The 15009-nt window shown below is 39.4% G+C and overlaps 2 non-coding genes across 2 annotated transcripts; one reads left to right on the forward strand and one right to left on the reverse strand.

The window, feature by feature from the left end:
• Positions 1-13268: 13268 nt before the first annotated feature.
• Positions 13269-13340, reverse strand: TRNAW-CCA. The gene has a single exon. It is a non-coding gene; the product is annotated as a tRNA-Trp (tRNA).
• Positions 13341-14379: 1039 nt separating this feature from the next.
• TRNAD-GUC lies at positions 14380-14451 on the forward strand. Its single transcript has one exon. It is a non-coding gene; the product is annotated as a tRNA-Asp (tRNA).
• Positions 14452-15009: the final 558 nt, after the last annotated feature.

Below are 15009 nucleotides of genomic sequence, written 5' to 3' on the forward strand. Positions count from 1 at the left end.
TGATTAAAATATAACTAGTATACAACAATAACAAAGTAAACAGCAGATTGGCAGCATGAAGCTGGTCTACGAAAGCTCATGCTGCCAATTTCTTTCTTTCAGTTGGTCTCGTGCTACAAAAACCCAGCTATCAGAAATAATCCACTTTTGAAACCGCCTTAATGGCCTTGGTTCAGTACTAATTCTGGAAACTAGTTTTGTGAGACATTTAGTCTTCGGCTCTGGTGCCACAACAAACTACAGTTCCCAGAATTCCACACCATGGAGCCATGGCCATTAAAGTGGGGTCAAACTGGGCTATTTCAGCAGTGTGGATGCAGAACACAGGAAAGAGAGGTGCAGTATACAAAAAGCAGTTCTAAGCATGCTGCATAGTCACTGTGGAAACAATTCGGTTTGGGACCACTTTAACGGCCATAGCTCCATGCTATGGACTTCTGGCAATGGTTGTTTGTTGTGGAACCAGAGTGGTTATTATTACATAACAAGAAGGAGAGCTCTGGTGCCACAACAAACGACTATTTCCAGAATTCCATAGCACTGAGCCAGGGCAATTAAAGCAGTCTCAAAACGGACTATTTCTGCAGTGAGGATGCCACTTCAAGAAAGACAGGTGCACACTATACGAAAAGCCATTCTAAGAGAGAAAACATAACTAGTGTCCAGAACACACTGCAGAAATAATCCAGTTTGAGACTGCTTTAAATACCCTGGCTCAATGCTAGGGAATTTCTGGGAACTATAGTTTTGTGAGACATTTAGCTTTCTCGGTCAGAGAGCTGTGGTGCCACAACAAATTACAATTCCCAGGATTCCCTAGCACTGAGCCAAAGCAGTTAAAGCGGTCTCAAACTGGATTATTTCTGCAGTATATCTTGGACCCAGATACATACATAAAATTACAGAGTCAGAGAAGTAATTGTGTTGAAGTACCCGCTGTGAGGGGGAAAAAAGCATTTCCATATTACTGCACCACACTCTTATAGTGCTGCTATTCCACTTTTACATCTCTGGCTGTCTCCTGTTGCATTCTGGGGTTTGTAGTTCAGTAGGCCTAAGAGCTCTCTGGCTGAGAATTCTAAATTAACTTAACTGCAAATCCCAGAATGCAACAGGAGGCAGCCAGAGCAGTTAAAGTGGAATAGCAACACTATAAGAGGGTAGTACGTACGTGGCAGGGCGTAATAGAGTGGTTTGCTTTCAAGAGCTATAGTTTTCATCTTTGGTTAGACATTTCTAGCTGGTGTGTTGACTCAAAGTGCCTAAACCACGCTCCCGTAAAGTAACTTGTCTAACAAGTTCCCCTCCAGGCCCCAATTAACACGAGGTAGACTCCTTAAAAGTATGCATTCACTGGGTGGGTGCTTCATTTTTATTACATGACAAGAAGAGATTGACTTTTGTAATATGTTACATACAAGGATCCTTTTAAACGTTGAATGGATGGATGGGTGATTATTATTATGCTATATCTCATTTCAATACACATTGAACAGCCAACGAGATTAAAAGATGATGTTTGAAACCTTATTCTTCGTATGGAAGAATGTTTCAGCATTTAAACTATATGTACATATCAATTCCACAACTCAAAATAACCCCTGAGATTTCAGCTATGGTATACCAAAACCCTTAGATTTGTTTTGGAACACCCCAGAGTCACACCCTTTAAACTTATTCATTATTATAAACTCAGTTTTTAAAATCATTCAGTCATGATATATCACTCCCCCTTTTAGCTGCCTTTGCTTTCACTATCTATGGTGGAAAATATAAGTTGTTTGTCTGCTTCATTTCCTGAAGCTAACACATTAATAGCCCTCTTCGCCCAACGGTAACATAAAAGTGTTGTGGCACCTTAGGGAGACACACACATATTATTAATATGTATAATAATAATAATAATAATAATAATAATAATAATAACAACATTTATTTATAAAGCACTGTTAAGTTTGCACAGCGCTTTACATAACCTTAAGCCACCACTACTCTCCCATTTAAGAAATTGTCCATGGTCTTCTGCAAGTAATTGACTATAAGGAAATTATACACACTGAAGGGCTGCTTTGTAAATGAAATAAGGTGTAGAGACCAAAGGCCCAAGATTCACAGAAGCCTTAGCAATTTGTTGGCCCGACCTCTTGTTGCCACAGCCAGCAAGGTCATATGGAGCCAGCTATTCGGTCAGATTCACCTCCCTTAGGGCAGTGGAGTGATTCCCAAACTTTGGTCCTCCTTTAGATTTCCTTTAAAGTCCAAAGACCACTTCAAATTAGATGTAATAAGGCACTGCTCCCTGTTTTCCACACCCTATTCATTGCTCCCTCTTGGAAAGAACTGAGTAGTTTTCTTTCATACTCTCTGCTGTCTTAAAGGGGACTTTGGAGCCAAGGGTGAGACTCACAGAGTTTTATATCCCCTTCTGGTTAATATCATTATCTTACCAACATAAGGCCACTCCTCTCTGCCAACTATTGCCAGAGGTCAGTATAGTAATAATATCTCTACAGTTTCTCAAGGCTTCAGAAAAGTCATGCAGATATTTCAAAACGAGGCTTGAAATACCTTGGTATCAGCAGTAACTCCAGAGTCTTATTATCAATGCTATGGTAATGAGGCTTCCAGATTACTGTAAATCAACTTCCTATGGCCACATTTACTCCTTCTCTACTTGGTTTCATTTAAGACAGAGATAACACTGAACCCTGGTGGTGCAGTGATTAAATGCTGGTACTGAAGCCACAAAATTGTAAATTCAGTCCTAGAGGAGGGCTCCAAGGTCCACTCAGCCTTCCTTCCCTTCATAGGTTGGTAAAATGAATACCTAGCTTGTTGGGGGCAATTGACTTAAACATTCTAAGCCGCTTAGGGAGTGCTACTTCACTGATAAGCAGTATAGAAATATATTTACTATTACTACTGTCTATTTTCTTCTTACTTCTTCTTCTCTGCATCCAGGTAATTCTCTCCTTTTCATTAAATGGCAAACTTTCGAAATGTTGGTTGAGGGATGGTATAAAATTCCAAAAGCAGTCAGAATTTCTTTTTGATAACTCCCAGCCTTGCAGCTACAATAAAACACTGTCTAGATACTGAATGGGAATTAAATGGGCCAGGGGTAGGCAACCTTTTTGAGCCAGGGGCTGGGTTGCTGTCCTTCAGACAACTGGGGGTCCAAAGCCAAAATAAAATAATTAAATAATTTTTTAAAATTTAAATAAATAAATAAACCGGGACAAATGTAGGACAAAATTTTCAAATGGTGGACACTTTTTTTAAAAAAGTGGAGGGCACGTGAAAAAATTTGCTGATTTTTTTTAAAAATGTTAATATAAATGCATGTTTCTGAGGCTTTTATAGACAATTGCCCCTGTGCGCGAGAGGCCAAAGGCCCCAGCGGCAATCGGCGGCAGGACCGGGCTGGGGCCGGTCCCAAAGCCTTGCCGGACCGCATCCGGCCCGCGGGCCGCAGGTTGCCTACCCCTGAAATGGGCTGTGCCCTTTGGCATTGCCCTTCAGCCACTGCCTAAAGACCACTGCCTTGGGCTTCTGCTCTTGATAAACCTGCTGGCCATGCCTCTGCAAAGCAGCTGTTGCTGCTGCATACTCTGAGTAAGGTGGCTGCATACACAGGTAAGACTGCTGTTGTTCTGCTTACCAACAACAACGATATAGTTGATTTAAGAGTGAGCCAAGACAGATAAAATATTTTAACTGTTTCAGTGATTTCATCATCCACTTTTAAATTATATAATCTGTAGCCATTGTTTTTTCTTAATATTCATTTGTAACCCTGGTTTTGCACCTTCTTCCTTCATTTTCATCAGTAGTTATTAGAAGTCTTGGCTATTTTTTGTTAGTACTGGTAATATGATGTCCTCTGACTATATTAAGTTATTAATGTTCCCTCCCCCAGTTTTTATACCTTCTTCCTCTAAATCTAATCTCACTTTCTGCATACAGTACAAATTAAACAGATAGAGTGATAAAATGTAGTCTTCCTTGCCAATTAGAAACCACTCTATTTTTACCAGAAAGACTAGAACTTTCCTTCTGCTACTTCTAATTATGTAGTCTATTTAATTTTTATACTGACCATCTGGTGTACGTATATAGCTGTCTGAAGAATGTGGTTACAATTAATAGATAGTTAGGCACACAAAATTCAGAAAGTTGCTTCCTGCTTCATTACTTGCTCCAAGGACAAATTGTCTGACTATGGGCCGAAACAAATGGCCGTCTGATGCCACCCTTTGGAGCACAGGATCAAGGCTGTGGCACCCACAAACTGCAGCCTCAGTCCGGTGTTTTTCCAGCCCAAAAAGAAGTGGCAAAATGCCACTCTTTTTTGGGGTGGAAAAAAGGTGTCCTTTCTGCCATCACGGTGATGGCTTTTCAGTGTTTTTGCGGCATAGCGCATGTAAACACTGCACCACAGAAACGTTGTGATGTTACCTGCTGCATGGTCACTGGGGCAGTGTGATGCCACCCCAAATCCAGCATTTTTTGCTGGTCTGTTTTGGCTCTATGTTTGGTTTTGCTCTGTTTCCTACTTTGGTGTTTCAATCACCTGAGACTATCAACATGTCCTGTTTTTGTGTGTGATCAATTTCCTCCTGGACTCCAGCACAGAATTTGTCCCTTTCTTCCACCTGGATTACAGTTATATCAGTGGCTTTTTCATGAAGGCTTATTAATATTATTCAGACTTTGCATTATACTCCCTGACTACTTTTGCTGTATCTCTCCTCAGTATTAATGATATCCCATTTCTTAGATTTTTATTTTTCTGATTAAAACTCTGTGTAATTATCATATTGAAAATGTATTTTTCCTTTAGCTCACTCACCTCAAGTATTGCAATGTTTGTATGTTCCATTTCTTGTTTTACTGCACATTGTGTCCCATGATTCTTGCTTCTCATTCCATGTTCCTATTATACATGTGGCGCAGCTTCAGACTTTCCTTTCACATCTGAGCATGTCAGCAGCTGAATGTTCTTTCATCTTGAATACAACTGTGTCATTAGTCACACTCACACTGTATTCAGAATTGTTCTTTGCTGTTCTCCAGTAGCTAACTGTGTGTCTTCTGACCTGAGGGGCTTACCTTCCCATGCTATCCATTGCTTCCTTTCAGTTTTTCTCATCATAGGGCTTTCAAGTTAAAATACATTTCAAAGTAGTTACCTAAAGTGCCACTGAAGTTATCTCTGAGAAATACTCTGCCCATTTCAGGGCCACCCCCCCAACACTAATGCTGCCATCCAGTAACTTCTGTCACCATGTTAAGTTTTTTGGCACATTTATTAGTCTGGCTCCTCAGCAAATGCCTGTGAGACTTAGTAGACTCTACCAGTAGTGATCCTACCATCATTTTAGCTTCTTGCTTTGTGGAAAATCCCACCAACATGGAAAGATGAGACTATGTTAGGAAAATGCAGATGGGGTTCAAATATGGATGTTTCCTGAACTTCAAAGACTACCACATCATAGAAAAGTTTAGACTCAAATTCAAGTTGTCTTAAGAAGGATCAGGAGTTTTGCCATGGGAAAGCATTTGAGAAAGCCTATACAGTATTTTGAGGTGGTACAGTTTTTGAAAGGTAACCTTCATGCGTTTCAGGATCATGTATAAATTCTTCAACAGGCTAGCTGTGATGAAATCTAACGTACAGTATATGACATGTATAATTTGGTTTTATTTTGTTTTTGCTATTTCCTATTTATATCTGCTCTGGGGAAACTTTGGCTCTTAGATATACCTGAAGTTTGGCTATACAGTTCCCACAATACCATTGGTCATGGTGGCTGGGACTTTTGGGAACCAAAGTGCAAAACTTCTGAAAGGCCAAGGGGCTTCTCATTCCTGATTTATAAGATAACATTACAAAACCTCTCCTGATCTTTCAATAGAATTCAAGAATATGTGAAGCTGCATCTCACAGCATGGCAAGAACATCAAGCAAGTGGTCATATTATGGTGACAATCTTACACATATTTATGTGGATCACCAGAAGTCAGAAAGAACTAGAAGGCACACAATGACAAACGACAAAGCCAACTGAAATCACTGGGATTAACTACTGAATAAATGTACCTTAGATTTATATGATAGAACTTTGTTTAACTGTTTCAACTGTTGAAAGGAACATGAACAGGTACCTAAAAATGTGAAATATGTTGAAAGTAGAAGCCAAAAGCATTTTCTGTGGAAATAACCACTCCAGAATTTTTAAAGCTGTTGGAATGTGAAACGGGGAGATGAAAACTTTTTTTAAAATATGAAGCAACAGTTAATTTCTTGAGTTTAGGAGTATAATATTTCTCTAATAGCATTCTAAGCAAAACAAAATTGTTATTGAATATTGCATTGTGTAATCTTAGGTTTAAAAATAAGAAATTCCATTCCAAATTAGCATCACCAAACATTTAGGCAGGGGGTTATTTACCAGTCAGCAAGATTAGTTCATTAACTCTGTGCTACTCTGTTCAGTGCTTTTTAAAACAAACAAATGTAACTATGTGTTACTTCTAAGAACTTAATCTGATTTTGTCATAATTGCTGCATACTCTGAGTATGGTTCTCATTTAGCATCCTAATGTGAGTCAAAAATATATTGAAGGATCTGAACAAGTCATTGGTGTATTTTTTATGTATGGCTTTGGTGTTAGTTTATATAAAACTATAATTGCTGGGTACATGAAGATGGTTAAGAATGTGTAATCTGAAGTTACATTCATAACTGATTCATATTTGCTATCCCTACATATTCAGCAGTATAGGGAATATGTGGGGATTGTGAAAAACTTGCTCCTTCCAGTCTTGACTTACCAGGCAGTAGTCACTGTGAGTGATGGGTATCTTTTCTCCAGTTGATTGGGATGCAGCAGACTGATATTTCTGTCCCCCTCCTTTTAATGATCTCTAGTGCTAGGAGGAATTGCAATATGGCCCCTGCTTCTGACTGTCACATTGGAAAGAGCTGGTGAAAAGCGGTGGAAACATCAGTTTACTGCTTCCAGTTGGTGGAAGAACAGACTCCCACTGTTTTCAGCAGCTGCTGCCTGGCAATTCAACAGGGATTAATTGGAAGTTGGGCCAGGATATGCTACTAAGGGCTAGTACAGATCAGCACAACACGCCAGCGTCCCGGTGGCGGGGGGGGGGGGGGGGGGGGGGGGGGGGGGGGGGGGGGCGTGGCGTACAGATGATGCATGCCTTGATGTTGCCCCGAAGCCTGCGTCACATTGTTCACTTAACCAGATTATGGGCAGCATAGTGGTGCTCTGATAGCACAGCGTTCATACACCACATGCCACAGGAGTGCCAAAAAGATGCCATCACCATGGAAAAGCCACCCTTTTCCAGCACAAAAAGGAGAAGCATTTTCCCACCTCTTTTGCACTGGAAAAAAGCCAGAGTAGGGCAACAATGTGCAGCTGCCAAGTGCCCATCCATCTCTTTCAGGGGTGGTGTCATGCTGCCCCATAGGGCTGGTCTGCCTTGGCCCTTAGTTAAGTATACTCATACTTATCTGGAATCTCAACCAATAGTTTTAATGAGTTTGTAATTTAACATTTTGGATTGTCTATAGAGTTTTATGTACCTCAGAAAATGGACTAAAAGATTCAGGCCACACTGGGGGCATGGCATTTACATGCCTCCAAGAAGAACCAGGACAAAAATACTGCTCCTTTTCCTGGCCCAGGTCAAAAGTACGGCAATGGCCTGGATCGGGGCCTGGCATGTGCAGTTGCCATGGCCCCGGCACAATTGGCCCGGGACCACACTTTTTGTCCCATCTGCTTGACTCCCAAGATAACATTCTGAAGCAGTTTGCCATTGACTCCTTTTGCATTGTACTCACAAGTTAGCAAAATAATCACTGCTGTGGTCTCTGAGAGATACTCTACCATTGTCATTATTGTGGCTAACCAGAGTCCCCCTTAGTGAGTTAATGTGTTTAGTACATTTAATCTGGCTGCTCAACAGAACCCAGGAGATCCTACCAGTAGCAATGCTATCATCAGCTTTGATTTTTGCTTCCTGGGAGCACAAGATCCCACTACCATGGAAAGGTAGTACCATGGTGGGGAAAGATAACTTACTGGAAAATAAGATAACACTTGGTAAAATGAAGACAATAGAAAAAGAGTAAGACCACGTTACAGATGGATTGATTCAATCAAGGAATTTGCAAGATCTGAGCAGGGCTGCTAATGACCTGGACTCTTGGAGATCTCTCAGTTACAAAGTGGCCATAAGTCAAAGCCAACTTGATGGCAAATAAAAAGCACAATGTAACATACATTGCTTGTCCTGTTGCTTAATCTTAGGTAGTTTAACTGTTTATCAGACCACTGCAGATGTCACCAAGATTTCAGCTATCCTAAAGGAGCCACTATCACCACTTTCACCCCTTGCCCTTGCATTCCAGTCTTGATGGCAGAAACTGAATTCATTCACTATCCTGGTCAGACAGTGGTCTAGTGTTTCATATGCTTTAAAAGATTGGATGGAAAGGAGCCTGATGATGACTCAATGGAAGAACACCAGAAATCTCCCCCCAATTATACATTCCAGAAAGATGTACTGTATCTGAACTGATAGTTCAAAAAATTATGGACTAACTAAAGGGAAATTGATTAATACAATTAGGGAACAAGTTGACCAAAAAATTGTCAAGATAGAAAATATGTTGATTTCATAATAATCAAATTTACTATTGCTGTGTTCATGAAGTTTTTGTCTACCTTCTAATTGCATGGGGTTACTTGTTTCCGACTGTAAATGGCTTTGAGCAAAGCAGACATTAAAATACTCCATGTTTACATCTGTCCAAGGAGCTTATCGCTTGGCTATTAAAACTGGCTTACCTCTATCTGGTTTAAAGCTTAATGTGTGCAGCATCCTGATCTTATCAGAAGGGTTTTGCTGCCTAATTTGCTGCCTGAATACAGCCCGAGTCCATCCCCGCTTCCAGGAGCGCTCCGTCGGCCATTTTCTTAAGTCAGAAAACTCCAGGATCCAAAAAGAGCCATGCAGAGCACTCCTGGGAGCGGGGAGGGACCCGGGCTGTATTCGGGCAGCAAATTAGGCAGCAAACACCTGATAAGAACCAGGATGCCACCCAAATTAAGCTTTAAACCAGATAGAAATAAGACAGTTTTAATAGCCAAGCGATAAGCTCCATATCACTTTATTTATTTGTCTTGGTGGGATCCCTCCCCCTTCACATTTAAAAATAAATAAATATTGTTGTTTTGTGCCTTCAAGTTATTTCTGTCTTTTGGTGACCCTAAAAGAAAACTATCATCATGGGACTTTCTTGACAAGATTTATTCAGAAGGGGTTTACCATTGCCTTCCTTTGAGGCTGAGAGATTTGTTTCTATCTTGCCCAAAGTCATCCAGAGGGTTTCCATGGTTGACCAAGGATTAAATGCCTGGTCTCCTAGAGTTATCATCCATATCACTTAGATCACTACACAACACTGTCTCTTAAAATAATACATACATGATTGTTCTTCAAATTATTGCATTTGTAACAACTTAATTGGAACATGTGATCATCCAGCAAGACTTGAATGTAGCTCACTTTGTTCTTGCTTTTCATAGAATGGCTTGATTCTAGATAGATAGTAGTGTGTGCCACTGGCTAGGCCTGCTGGAAGTTGCAGTCTAATAACATCTGGAGGACGTTACTTAAAAGACTAAAAGAGTGCTCTTCTATACTGACATTCCCCAAACTAGTATGCCACTACTAGCAGTGTACAAACAAATATATATTAGAAATAAATATAAATTCCTTCTCCATGGCTGCTTTCTCTACCAGGAGAGGTCAGCTCAGCTCCCTCCTTGTTCTCTTTCTGCTGAAGACATTTTTATTTAGGCAGGCATTTGGTGGATGAATTTTACTTGTGCTGGTTTTAACTTATGTTTTAATATTACAAATGTTTAATAATGTTTTAACTTTAGTAAATTAACTCTTTTACTTCTGTCTTTTAAAATTATGTTGTCTTTTTAAATTATTGTAACCCTCCTTGAATCCCACTGGGGGAGAAAGGTGGGATATTAATATTTGAAATAAATAAATAAATAAATCTGCTTGATATGTTTAGACATATAATAGTTTCAAATAGTATTATGTAGACTTACTGTATTTCATATAACTTCCTTTAGTTATATTAAATATTTAGATTAAATATTTTAGAAAGGAATGCACATTTATGATTCAATTATTAGGCAAAGTTTAAATAGTTTTAAGGCATCATTACATTAGCACATCAATGCTCAATAGGGTTTACTAACTGCTCTTCTAGTAAAACACCACAAACTATGATAACATTGTATAGCAAGAATACTGAGAGATGATTACTGTTTTCCAGACTGGTAACCCTAATACTATGCGGCAGTAAAAACAACCAAGCATCTGTTGGCTTTTTGGGACAAAGAAATTTATTATGAAACACACTTCCATCAATTATAGTCCACATCTGGTGCATGAAATGGTAACCTGTGTTACAGTTTGGGGGGTTGTTGTCAACAGTACCATCAGAGGAAACAAAATGCAGAAAGTTAAGTTAATTACCTTATTAACAATGTTTTCTTTTCCACAAAACAGATGTTGCATGATATTTTGCAAAAGTAAGTCAATAACACATATACTATCAATAAAAAACCAGGATCTGTGTCCCCAATCAAGCCACTGGATATATAGCCAAATCTCTTGGCAAGCTGTAGTTCTGTGTTTGGCTTTGCAGATCTTTTGTTCCTAACTGACCACTTTAAGGACAGTGACAGGCAGCATGTCTTAAAAGATTTCCCCTGCTGGTTGTGAAAACTGTTGTGTTAGGTATATTTGTGTTAATTTCTTCATTTGTACAGGGACTTCCCGTTTGTCTTGTACAGAATGCCAGCACATCTGCAAAATGATGGAATATATCACAGTATAATATGATGAGAGTCTATGAACTCCCGATATTGTGTGTGATATTTATCTATATCTACATCTTTATTTATTTTTATAAATGTGGATATGCAAAGTAAGCAGTAACATCTAATAAATAAAATTATCCTATCTTTTATCAGAAAAAAGTTCAATAATTTATAGGAAACAAGCAAATACTGATACCTGGGTTTTGTACTATGTGAACCATGATCGAGGGAAGTAATAGTATCACTCTATTCTGCTATGCTTAGACTTCACCTGGAATATTTTGTCCAATTCTTTCATCTAGGATTGTACCTTGTTCTTCTTAACGTCAGAGGGAAAAACATCCAATAGGCACAGCTCAGGAACATAGCAGCATAGGAAGCTGCCTTATGCCAAGTCAGACCATGGATTGTTATCTAAGATAGTACAGTTCTTCTTAATGTAAAAAAAAATTATGATAGACACAGTTTAGTAATATAGCAGCATAGAAAGCTGCCTTATGGTTCTTTGCTAACTCCATCTGGAGATCCCTGATCTTAGTGGCTACTTCCCTTTCAAGGCTCTGGGATGTCTTGGCTTCCAAAATCAGATAACCTTAACTGATTGTGTGTTGGCAGTGATATGGTGACTGCTCTTTCCAACATGGTAATGCAGTGATGGGAAAACCTACACACTTGACTTTCTTTTAAGGCCACTAAGTCACTGGTGGTGGTGAGATAAAAACATAATAATCATATTTTTGTGCAGATATTCATTTCTTGACATGAAGGCCTCTATCAAACTTAATTGGTCATCTTTCATCTATATTCATACCCATTTTTTTAAAAAAAGAAACAATCTCATCAGTTATCTATCCCTGAGGCCAAACTATCATCGCAAGCCAATATTTGTACCAGAACCTGAAGTCAAGTTATTTAAAGAAGGGCACTTTGGACAAAGGGACTGTGGCAAGCAATGCAGAGCGGATGGGCTTTTCAGTATTTCCCCTGCTTTGATTCCTAATTACCTGCTCTCAATTCCTTTCTACCTGAAAGCTTGAACATGGGTGTTTCAGTTGCGCCAGATGCTTCCATCTATGCCTTGGGCTAATGCTAAATTCTGAAATATTTTCTATCAGTATTTCTGTGTAAAAATTAACATCAGAAATAGGGACACACAAGATTGCTACAGTTCCTTTCATGTGACTAGAAAAATGCGTAGTGTGATTTTTCTAGTCCCAGAGGGACAGGTGGCCAGATATCATAACTGCAAAGGAGGACAAGGCACCATAAAATGTAGGCCATTCAAGAAAAAAATGTAGGACATTAGAAAATAAAAGCTAAAAACACTCATATAAATTCATGCTTCTTAGTCATGCTCAACATGGAGGAGACTTTGGAATTCCTCCTGGACAGGTTGAAATGTAGGATGTATCCTGGAAAAGGAGGACATCTGGTCACCTTGCAGAGGGACTTATTGCAAGCTTCTCTAAGTCCTTACTTAAAGTGTTAAGTTGGTCATACAAATAGACGACTTGCATGGACCTTTTTTATAAGGATAGTTGGGTGCACTAACATTTGCACTGGCTCTTAGGGCTAACTGATGTAACCTCAGCTGAAACACATGCCTGTGTTTTTGGCCCACACTTGCTGCCATTTGTTGGCGCACTCCCAGAAACAGTTTGGAAGATACGGCAGCCTGGGCAGCTGCACTGCTAAAAGTGGTAGCACAAGGTGTAAGTAAATAGGGCAACTCGCTTTATCAATGTGTTCACCTCTGGTGGGATATATATATGGATAGCGATATGCAGGTACTTTTTGCCAGATTGCAGTTTTCAGATAAATTAATATGTCATCACATATAATCAGGGTGACCAGATGTCCTTCTTTTCCAGGACCTGCCCTCCATTTCAGCCTTCTGTCCAGGAGGAATTCCAAAACATCCTCCCATTTGGAGCACGACTAAAAAGCATGGATTTATATTTACATTATTAGTGATTTTTAGCTTTTATTTGGTAACGCCCTACATTTTTCTTGAATGCCCTATATTTTACAGTGCCTTGTCCTCCTTTGTGGCGAAGAAGACATCTGGCCACCCTGCGTATAACAAGCAGAACAGTATCATCCAAAATCCACGATACCTTTATTGGGCCAACCAAAATGCACATTATACATGTTGCAAGCTTTTGAAGCTCCACTGGCTTCTTCATCATCAGGCAAAGGGATTAAAAATAATAAAGGAGAAGGAAAGAAAGAAAGAAAGAAAGAAAGAAAGGTGATGTTAATCATAGCTGTGCATTTGGTCAAGATTTTGTGGTTGTTCAGATGGTATGAAAAAAAAATCTAATTGACCCCGACGTGATTCGAACACGCAGCCTTCTGATCTGGAGTCAGACGCGCTACCGTTGCGCCACGAGGTCCTGGGAATTTCTGCTGAACAGAGCTATAGAACCCTGAGAGGCGCGCAGCTGACGGACAACAAGCTCAATAGGAGGGAGAAAAGCGCGGGAAAAGCACAGTTCAAAAAACAGACCTCTCTACTCGGGCCTCACACAGTTTCATTGCCCTTTTCTTCCAGGGGTTATAGATACAAGGAAAGCCTCTCTTTGCTGAGGGGGAGGTTGTTGTGGGGCCATCCTTCCTCGCTGTTCCTAATTGCCTTCCTTCCCGCCTTTCTTGCTTTTCAAACTCCTCTGGCATTTTGCTCCTCAGAAAAGCCCTCCTCAGCCTCCACACCTCTTCCTCCGAAACATCCTGTCAGAAGCCCCCATAAGCACAGCAGGAGCTCTCTTGACGATGGTCCAAAACACACTGCTGAAATAATCCAGTTTGAGACCGCTTTATTGCCCTGGCTCAAGCTAGGGAATCCTGGGAACCTGTCGTTATTGTTAGCACCAAGCTCCTTCTCTATAAACAGAGAAGGCTCAAGGTCTCTCACAACAACTACACTTCCCAAACTGGATTATTTCTGCAGTGTGTTTTGCCCCCCCTCCTTCTTTGACCTAAAGTGAGGGGCTGCAGTGCCACTGTATTAGCAAATAATAATACGTAATAAAAATTGCTATTTTATTATTATTATTTATTTTTAAAAGCTTAATAATAATAAAATAGCAATTTGTTTATTTTTTGCTAATATTTTTATTAACATAAAAGCAGCACATAAAAACAATAACTTAAAAACTACGCATACAGTACTTCTCTTTAGCATCTATCTTTCTAAATACTTGGTGTAATTAATAATAATAATAAAAATTGTATTATTATTATTATTATTATTATGAAGCTTTGAGTATAGACTATAGATTCTCTCTTTGTTCTTCTTCCAGACTTTGGCCATTATTTCCACTCAGGAATCTCTGTCACATTTCCATTGACTTGATCTCTATTCAGCTTCTTACCCAATACTTATATTTGGCTTTGAAATACATAGCCTCTACTGAAGAGGGTTTCCCAAGCAGTTCCTCGTTAGTATAGTGGTAAGTATCCCCGCCTGTCACGCGGGAGACCGGGGTTCGATTCCCCGACGGGGAGAAGCTGACCATTTTATTTTTAACCCCCTCAGGAAATTTACCTCAGTATTTCAATTTGAATTTTATTTTTTCCCCAAACAGAATAACACATACTTTACACGGTTATAGAAAGAGAAAATGAGTTGTGCCATTTCCACCAAACGAGACATTGAATTTTGGCCTCTTTATTTGACAGAGAGGCCAAACCACTGTTACTATGCTGGCATCATTATAATCATGTCTGCCTACTTTCTTGTCTTTTGGCTATCAGTAACAATAGCAGCTTTTCATTTCCTTCATACATTTTCTTATTCACTTTATTTCTCCCCCCCCCCCCCCTCTTCTCAAGCCGCCTTGGGTTCCAATTTAGGAGAAAGGCGGGATAAAAATAAAATAAAAATAAATAAGGGACGGGTACAAAATGTTTAAATACAAAACACAAATAAAAACAAACAAAACAACAACACATAAAGCCAGCAGTTACAATACACTCATTCAATGCATTATTAGGATTTGATATTTACTTTTTAAAAAATGAAATTGCTGGTATGTTAAATAGAAGCATGTGTGGTTTTTATGT

This window comes from Sceloporus undulatus, chromosome 5 (assembly GCF_019175285.1).
Source record: "Sceloporus undulatus isolate JIND9_A2432 ecotype Alabama chromosome 5, SceUnd_v1.1, whole genome shotgun sequence".
Taxonomy (NCBI): Eukaryota; Metazoa; Chordata; class Lepidosauria; order Squamata; family Phrynosomatidae; genus Sceloporus; species Sceloporus undulatus.